Source organism: Ornithorhynchus anatinus, chromosome X1 (assembly GCF_004115215.2).
Source record: "Ornithorhynchus anatinus isolate Pmale09 chromosome X1, mOrnAna1.pri.v4, whole genome shotgun sequence".
NCBI classification, from domain to species: Eukaryota; Metazoa; Chordata; class Mammalia; order Monotremata; family Ornithorhynchidae; genus Ornithorhynchus; species Ornithorhynchus anatinus.
In genome coordinates, this window is record NC_041749.1 from 85,667,431 (window position 1) to 85,677,264 (window position 9,834).

Here is a 9,834-nt window from a genome sequence, read left to right on the forward strand (position 1 = left end):
TTTCATTCCCCAAAAATTGGTGTGACATTTACTGGACTGAAAGAATGCCTTGGGGGTGGGGGGTGGATGGGGGAGAGGAGGGATCAGGGAGTGGGGGGGGAAGGGGGGAGTGGGAGGGGGAAGGAGGGAGAGGGGCGAAGGGGGGAGAGGGATGGGGGGGAATGAGGGAAGGGGAAGAATTTGAGGGGGCCGGGGGGAGGGCGGAGTGTACTTACATATCTTACGAACATATTTTTAAATTATATATTATAAATTGCTTATTCATATTAATGTCTGTCTCCCTCCTTTAGACTGTCAGCCCGGTCAGTCGTATTTGTTGAGGGCTTACTGTGTGCAGAGCACTCTGCTAAGCGGTTGGGAGAGTACAATGTATCAGACATTCCCTGCCCACAATGATCTTACAGCCTAGAGAGGGGGAGAGAGACGATAATATAAATAAATTACAGATACGTACGTAGGTGCTGGGAGGTGGCTTGAAGCTTGTTATGGGCAGGGATCTGGTCTGCTAATTCTCTTGTACTCTCCCAAGTGCTTAGCACAGTGCTCTGCACGTAGTAAGTGCTCAAATACCATTGATTGATGGCATGGCAGGCCGGTGGGTGGACCCCGAAGGTGGCCACAGCCTTCATTCATTGATTCAATTCATTCAATCGTATTAGCTAAACGCTTACTGTGTGCAGAGCACTGTACTGAGCGCTGTACGATAGGGCAGACCCCAGTACCCTGGAGAGGGGGAAGCTCACTTCCTTTTGGGGGAGCTGGATTACCAGTTAGACACGTTCTAAGGCTTTCCAAGGGGAGTGTGTTCCTAACACGGGAAGTTTTCTCAATCTGCATCAAGCTCCCTTTAATTTTAACCTCTTCTAATAATAATAATTGTGTTATGCGTTTACTATGTGCCAATCACCAGGTAGATATGAGATAATCAGGTCCCATCTGAGAGGGAGTAAGTAGTAAGTAAGAGGGAGAAAAGGTATTGAATCCCCATTTTTTGGATGAGAGAACTGAGGCACAGAGAAATGAAGTGACCCAGCAGGTAAGTGGTGGAGCTGGGATTAGAACCCAGGTCCTCTGACTCCCAGGGCCGTGCTCTTTCCAGTAGGCCACTGTGTTTCTCAGGAAGTGCCCTTCTGTTCTCTTCCCTTCCTGTTTCCTCAGCCTTGTTCTCACTTTTTCCCTCCTGGACCTGGACTCGGGCATTGAATGGAAGTCGATACCGACAGGCTATCTTTACCTTATAATTTCACCCTCGTGCCCGTATGCCTCCCGACTGGCAAGGGTTTCGCCTGATGCTGGCAATCTACATTGCCCCCCTCACCCCACTACCAGCTTGCCTGGACTCTGGGGTTGGCTCCATGGACCCACAGAGCAGCAGTGGGGAAGAGAGACTGGGAAGGACACTCCCAAAATACAAACACTTGATTCTTAGGGCAGTCTTGGTGGCAGGGGTTGTGGTATGTGGCTGCGAAAAAGTTGATACTGCTGCTCAGTACAATTCCCACTAATAATAATAATAATGGTATTTGTTAAGCACTTACTATGTGCCAATCATTCTGCCAGGTAATGGGGTGCGTACAAGCAAATCGGGTTGGACAAAGTCCCTGTCCCACGTGGGGCTCACAGTCTTAATCCTCATTTTACAGATGAGGTAACTGAGGCCTAGAGAAGTGAAGTAACTTGCCCAAGGTCACACAGCAGATGAGTGACGGAGTTGGGATTAGAACCCATGACCTTCTGACTCCCAGGCCTGTACTCTATCCACTGTGCCATGCAGTTTGGAGCTCATTCATTCAATCGTATTTACCGAGCGCTTACTGTGTGCAGAGCACTCTACTAAGCGCTTATCCACTTTGTCCTGTGGAGATTTGGGAGTAAAATGGACTACTTGACAGGAAAATGATCTCCAAAAAATACTCTTGCTTCTTCAGACCCAATTTTAGAATTATGGAGCTAGAAGGATCCTCCAGAAGGCATAGTGTGTGTGAGAGACACTTCAGGATTTAAACTAAAAAGATTGTCCCTCCTGTTTAAGGCCCTCAGTCTTAAATTACAGACAATATAGTTGAAACAACACATTTAAGGAGAAGTGTGGCCTAATGGAAAGAGCACAAACTTGGCAGTCAGAAGGCCTTGTTCTAATCCTACTTTTGCCACTTGCCTGCAGTGTGACCTTGGGCAAATCCCTTCACTGTGCCTCCTTTTCCTCATTTATAAAGGGAGATTAAATTCCTGTTCTCCCCCTGCTTCAGACTGTGAGCTTTATGTGGGCCAGGGACTTGTAGCTATCTCAGCACTTAATAAGTACTTAGCACGCACTTAAGCACTTAACAAATATCACAAATAAAGTGCAGACACACAAGAAAACCCCACTAATGAAATTTGCTTTTTTTCAAAACCCTTTTTGAAGATTTTAGAGATGGGTAAGGGTGAGTGATTGGACTATGAGATGATCAAAGGGAAGGTAGGTGGGAAACAAGTGGAGCGGTGACCACGGAAAGGTAGGTAGGGGTGTGGGGAAGAATGATCAGTGGGAAGCAGCCAGGCCTAGTGGATAAAGAGCGGGCCTGGGAATCAGAGGACCTGGGTTCTAATCCCAGCACCACCACGTGTCTGCTGTGTGACCTTGGGCAAGTCATTTTACTTCTCTGTGCCTCAGTTTCCTCACTTGTAAAATGGGGATTAAGACTGTGAGCCCCATGTGGGACATGGACTGTGTCCAACCTGATTAGCTTGTATCAGTTTAACAAATGCCATCATTATTATTATCTACCCCAGTGCTTAGTACAGTGCCTGGCATATAGGAAGTGCTTAACAAATACCATAAAAAGATATTGTTAAAGGAGATTCAGGGAGGTGTGCATACTCGGGAGATTTGTCCAGTGACATTGCCCAAGGGAAGCAGCATGGCATAGGGATAGAACACGGGCCTGGGAGTCAGAAGGTCATGGGTTCTAATGCCAACTCTGCCACTTGTCTGCTGTGTGACCTTAGGCAAGTTGCTTCACTTCTCTGTGCCTCATCTGTAAAATGGGGATTACGACTGAGAGCCCCATATGGGAGATGGACTGGGTCCAACCCGATTTTCTTGTATCCACTCCAGCGCTTAGTCCAGTGCTTGGCACATAGTAAGTGCTAAACAAATATCATTATTAGTGGAAGCAGTATTAAAGGGACTGAGGGAGTTTGCTTTTTTCCCCTTAGAGTCTTCTGACATCCTCTAATCCCTCGTTGCCCTCTCATTCATTTATTCAATAGTATTTATTGAGCGCTTGCTATGTGCAGAGCACTGTACTAAGCGCTTGGAATGTACAATTCGGCAACAGAGACAATCCCTGCCCAATGACGGGCTCACAGTGTAATTGGGGGAGACAGCAAAGCAAAGCTGAACGGAAGGAAAACAAGATAACATTATCATGATAAATAGAATCGAGGGGATGTACACCTCATTGACAAAATAAATAGGGTAATAAAAAATATATACAAATGAGCACAGTGCTGAGGGGAAGAGGGAAAGGGAGAGGAGCAGGCAAAAGTCTCCCTGATTTCTGTGCTGCCTGTCTCCAGCCCTCCTTTCCTGCTCTGGAGCAGGAATGTTAGAGGATAGAGAGGATGGGAGCTGGGGAGGAGCGCTGGCTGGATCCCCTATCTAATTGTACCCCAACCGACACCTAGCCCATCCCAGACAGGCATCAACAGTATTCTAAATTCCCAAGGTGTGAGGCCCCAGGCTGGGTAGCAAGTTGATTCATCATGGTCTCTGCTTTCTAGTTAAATAGTTCCTGCAAGAGAACAGCCCCCTATGGGTTAAAAAGCTGTTCTCTGCCTTCTCCCTTGCCCCCGTGTACCTCCTTATCTCCTAGCCCTGGGAACCCTGTGCCTAGGTGGGGAGAGAAGGGGGGTGGAGCATGTGATTCCTCTTCTCCTCCCAAAGAGAGTGCACCTAAAGCAAAGGTCACACCCGCAGCAAGATCCTGGATTTATCGTCCATTGAGTCCCTCTTTCCCCCACCGCTGCTTCTCCCTTCCCCTGGAAGGTAATAATAGGAATAATTGTGGTGTTTTTTCAGCCCTTCCTGTGGACCAAGCACTGTACTGAGCGCTGGGGCAGATTCAAATTGTTTGGGCCCCATATGGGGCTCACAGTCTAAGTAGGAGGGAGAACAGGTGTTTTGCCCCCATTTTACAGATGAGGAAAGTGAGGCCCGGTGAAGTGACTTGCCCAAGGCCACACAGCAGACAAGTGGCAGAACAGGGGTTAGAACCGAGGTCCTCTGACTCCGAGGCCTGTGCTCTTTCCACTGGACCACACCGTTTCAAGAGTAGAGCCGGTCAAAGTAAGATGGCCTCTGACCAACAGGGAGGATATTTCTCCCACAGTGCTCGGGCACAGAAACACTGAGCGAACTTCCTGCACCCCGGCAAGGATCTGTGGTAAGTGTCATTTTAGGGTGACTTAGGTGAACTGGAGACAGGGTGCTGGCCTTGTTCCCCCCGAGGCGATTTTTCTGGGGACCTTACAGCAGCCTCTACTTCCTCTATGTAGCGCTTTGACCCCTAGGTAGGAAACATGTTCCCACTAGCCACAGAAACCGCCAACTTCTGGGAGCTAGAGTTAGAGCTGGGCATTGGGGTGAATTTGAGAAGGGAGGAGGATGGTCTTTCAGCCAGTTTTCTACCAGACATTGGGCTGGCCTGTCGCCTGTCCAGTATGCATACGGCACTGCCGTTTGTCAGGAATTTTTACTTTAATCGCCCAGTCTCCTTTCTCCTCAGTTCCCGCCACCCAATGCTGTGGCCTGGAGGCAGCGTCCATGTCGACGAGGACCTGGGAGGGGGATGCAGAGGCTCTGGCGCAAGGTGGGGTGATTCGGCGGGGATCCTCCTGGAGAAACATTCAGTTAGACGCATTCATTTTCAATCGCACTCGACACCTTTTACCCATAACATTCCCAGAAGAGAAGCGGGAAATAATGCTCAATGTGTGAATCCTGGAGGTCAGTTGAAGCAAAGTCAACCTGCTGAAGCCACCCTCTTCCCTGTGCCTGATTCTCGTCTCTCCTGTCACGGACCCCTTGCTCCTACCCTCTCTTCTGCCCATAACTTCCTTCCCCTTCACATAAAAGTAATGGCGATGGTATTTGTTAAGTGCTTACTACGTGCCAGGGACTTTACTAAGTGCTGAGGTAGATACAAGATAATCAGTGGGGTCATGGGGTCACAGTCCCTATCCCCCACGGGGCTCACAGTCTAAATAGGAGGGGAAACAGGTATTGAATCCCCACTTTACAGATGAGGAAACTCAGGCACAGAGAAATTAAGTGATTTGCCCTAGGTCATACAAGCAGTCCACATCTCCCCACTCCTCAGGAACTTCCAGTAGTTGCCCATCCACCTCCACACCAAACAGAAACACCTTAAAAGCACTCAATCAATTTACACCTGCCTACCTCAGCATGGCTCAGTGGAAAGATCCCGGGCTTGGGAGTCAGCAGTCATGGGTTCGAATCCTGGGTCTGCCACTTGTCAGCTGCGTGACTGGGCAAGTCACTTAACTTCTCTGTGCCTCAGTTACCTCATTTGTAAAATGGGGATTAAGACTGTGAGCCTCACATGGGACAACCTGATTACCCTATATCTACCCCAGCGCTTAGAACAGTGCTCTGCACATAGTAAGTGCTTAACAAATACCAACATTATTATTATTATTATTACCTCACCTCACCGATTTCCCATTATAAACGGCTTGCACACCTAACTCCTCTAGCACCAATTTCCTCTATCTCAGTCTCGTTTTTAATCTTGTTAATCCTCTCGACTGTAAACTCCCGGTGGGCAGGGACCGTGTCTACCAATTCCATTGTACTTTGCCCTCCCAAGTGTTTAGTATAGAGCTCTGCACACAGTAAGTGCTCAATAAATGCCAGATTATCGATCGATTGATTAACTGAAAGTTCAATCAGGTGGATGACTTTCTCTACCTGTCAGCTAGAGAAGCGCCGTGGCCCAGTAGATAGAGGGCCTGGGCTCTAATCTCAGCCCCACGACTTGTCTGCTATGTGACCTTGGGCAAGTCACTTCTCTTCTCTGTGCCTCAGTTCCCTCATGGGCAAAATGAGGATTGAGACTGGGAGCTACATGAGGGATTCGCTTGTATTCACCCAGCTGCTTAATACAGTGCCTGGCACAAAACACTTAACAAACATTATGAGGATAAATTATTATTCCTACTGCTACTACCAAAAAAATAACCATCAGTCAGTTTAGTCTGGAGCTGGGATTGGGACCTGTTCAGTGCAGATCGTAGAGCACTTAATAATCATAATGAGGGTGTTCGTTAAGCGCTTCCTGTGTGCTAAGCACTGTTCTAAGCGCTGGGGGAGATAGAAGGTCATTAGGTTGTCCTCCCAGTCTTAATCCCCACTGGGTCACCGAGGCCCAGGGAAGTGAAGTGACTTGCCCCAAGTCACTCAGCTGACAAGTGGCAGAGGTGGAATTAGAACCCACACCCTCTGCCTCCCAAGCCCGGCCTCTTTCCACTGAGCCACGCCGCTTCTCTCCGCTTGCCTGAGGTGTGTTAGAGAGGTTTAAATAATAATGATATTTGTTAACCGCTTACTATGTGCAAAGCACTCTTTTAAGCGCTGGGGGGATACAAGGTGATCAGGTTGTGCCACGTAGGCCTCACAGTCTTAACTCCCATTTTCCAGATGAGGGAACTGAGGCCCAGAGAAGTGAAGTGACTCGCTCAACGTCACCCAGCTGACAAGCGGCGGAGGCGGGATTAGAACCCACGACCTCTGACTCCCCATCCCGGGCTCTTTCCACCAAGCCACACCGCTTCTCCCCACTCGCTTGTGAACTGTCAGGGGTGCGTTAGAGACGATTGAAGAGGATACATCTGAACAGTGATGAGCCCCGGGCCTAAGCGCTTAGTACAATGCCCAGCCCATAGTAAGCGCTTAACAAAGGCCACCACCATTATTATTATTACAGTGCCCTGCACCCAATAAGAGCACGATGAAGGCGATGGAAGTTCTGTTTTGCTTTGCTGTCTCCCCCGTTTAGACGGTAAGCCCGTCGTTGGGCAGGGATGGTCTCTGTTGCCGAACTGTCCATTCCAAGCGCTTAGTACAGTGCTCTGAGCATAGTAAGCGCTCAATAAATACTATTGAGTGAATGAATGAGACTGTTCATTCATTCATTCATTCATTCAATAGTATTTATTGAGCGCTTACTATGTGCAGAGCACTGTACTAAGCGCTTGGGATGAACAAGTCGGCAACAGATAGAGACAGTCCCTGCCGTTTGACGGGCTTACAGTCTAATCGGGGGAGACGGACAGACAAGAACAATGGCACTAAACAGCGTCAAGGGGAAGAACATCTCGTAAAAACAATGGCAACTAAATAGAATCAAGGCGATGTACAATTCATTAACAAAATAAATAGGGTAACGAAAATATATACAGTTGAGCGGACGGGTACAGTGCTGTGGGGATGGGAAGGGAGAGGTGGAGGAGCAGAGGGAAAAGGGGAAAATGAGGCTTTAGCTGCGGAGAGGTAAAGGGGGGATGGCAGAGGGAGTAGAGGGGGAAGAGGAGCTCAGTCTGGGAAGGCCTCTTGGAGGAGGTGATTTTTAAGTAAGGTTTTGAAGAGGGAAAGAGAATCAGTTTGGCGGAGGTGAGGAGGGAGGGCGTTCCAGGACCGCGGGAGGACGTGACCCAGGGGTCGACGGCGGGATAGGCGAGACCGAGGGACGGCGAGGAGGTGGGCGGCAGAGGAGTGGAGCGTGCGGGGTGGGCGGTAGAAAGAGAGAAGGGAGGAGAGGTAGGAAGGGGCAAGGTGATGGAGAGCCTTGAAGCCTAGAGTGAGGAGTTTTTGTTTGGAGCGGAGGTCGATAGGCAACACTGGAGTTGTTTAAGAAGGGGAGTGACATGCCCAGATCGTTTCTGCAGGAAGATGAGCCGGGCAGCGGAGTGAAGAATAGACCGGAGCGGGGCGAGAGAGGAGGAAGGGAGGTCAGAGAGAAGGCTGACACAGTAGTCTAGCCGGGATATAACGAGAGCCCGTAATAGTAAGGTAGCCGTTTGGGTGGAGAGGAAAGGGCGGATCTTGGCGATATTGTAGAGGTGAAACCGGCAGGTCTTGGTAACGGATAGGATGTGTGGGGTGAATGAGAGGGACGAGTCAAGGATGACACCGAGATTGCGGGCCTGCGGGACGGGAAGGATGGTCGTGCCATCCACGGTGATGGAGAAGTCTGGGAGCGGACCGGGCTTGGGAGGGAAGATGAGGAGCTCAGTCTTGCTCATGTTGAGTTTTAGGTGGCGGGCAGACATCCAGGTGGAGACGTCCCGGAGGCAGGAGGAGATGCGAGCCCGAAGGGAGGGGGAGAGGACAGGGGCGGAGATGTAGATCTGCGTGTCATCTGCGTAGAGATGGTAGTCAAAGCCGTGAGAGCGAATGAGTTCACCGAGGGAGTGAGTGTAAATGGAGAACAGAAGAGGGCCAAGAACTGACCCTTGAGGAACTCCAACAGTTAAAGGATGGGAGGGGGAGGAGGCTCCAGCGTAGGAGACCGAGAATGATCGGCCAGAGAGGTAAGAGGAGAACCGGGAGAGGACAGAGTCCGTGAAGCCAAGGTGAGATAAGGTACGGAGGAGGAGGGTATGGTCGACAGTGTCAAAGGCAGCAGAGAGGTCAAGGAGGATCAGAATGGAGTAGGAGCCATTGGATTTGGCAAGAAGGAGGTCATGGGTGACCTTAGAGAGAGCAGTCTCGGTAGAGCGGAGGGGACGGAAGCCAGATTGGAGGGGGTCTAGGAGAGAATGGGAGTTAAGGAATTCTAGGCATCGATTGTAGACGACTCGTTCTAAGATTTTGGAAAGGAAGGGTAGTAGGGAGATAGGGCGATAACTGGAGGGGGAAGTGGGGTCAAGAGCGGGTTTTTTTAGGATGGGGGAGACGTGGGCGTGTTTGAAGGCAGAGGGGAAGGTGCCCTTGGAGATTGAGTGGTTAAAAATAGAAGTTAAGGAAGGGAGGAGGGCAGGGGCGATGGTTTTAAGAAGGTGAGAGGGAATGGGGTCCGAGGCGCAGGTGGAGGGGGTGGCACTTGCGAGGAGGGAGGAGATCTCCTCTGAGGATACTGCAGGGAAGGATGGGAAAGTAGGGGAGGGGGTTGTTGGGGGGGGAGGGGAGAGGCGGAGGGGTGACTTTGGGGAGCTCAGACCTGATCGTGTTGATTTTCGTGAGGAAATAGGTGGCCAGATCATTAGGGGTGAGAGATGGGGGAGGGGGAGGAACAGGGGGCCTAAGGAGAGAGTTAAAGGTCCGGAACAATCGGCGGGGGTGACGGGCATGGGTGTCGATGAGGGAGGAGAAGAAGCTTTGCCTGGCGGAGGAGAGGGCAGAGTTAAGGCAGGAAAGGATAAATTTGAAGTGTGTGAGGTCGGCTTGGTGCTTGGACTTTCGCCAGCGGCGCTCAGCAGCTCGAGCATAGGAGCGTAGGAGGCGGACGGAGGAGGTGATCCAGGGCTGTGGGTTAGTGCCCGTCACTGGGCAGGGATCGTCTCCGGTTGCCGAATTGTCCATTCCAGGCGCTTAGCACAGGGCTCTGCACATAGTAAGCGCTTAGTAAATATGATCGAATGAATGAACGAACGAGCGAACGAACGTGGCCCGGACGGCGCTGGGCGGAGAGTTGTCATCCCGTAAGAGAGCGGTAGGGGGCAGGCCTCGCCCGCCCGCCACTTCCCGGAAAAGCCGAGCGAGTCATTCATTCCCCCCGCCTCCCGGCCCGGCCCGGCCCGGCCCGGCCCACCCCACCCCACCCAGGG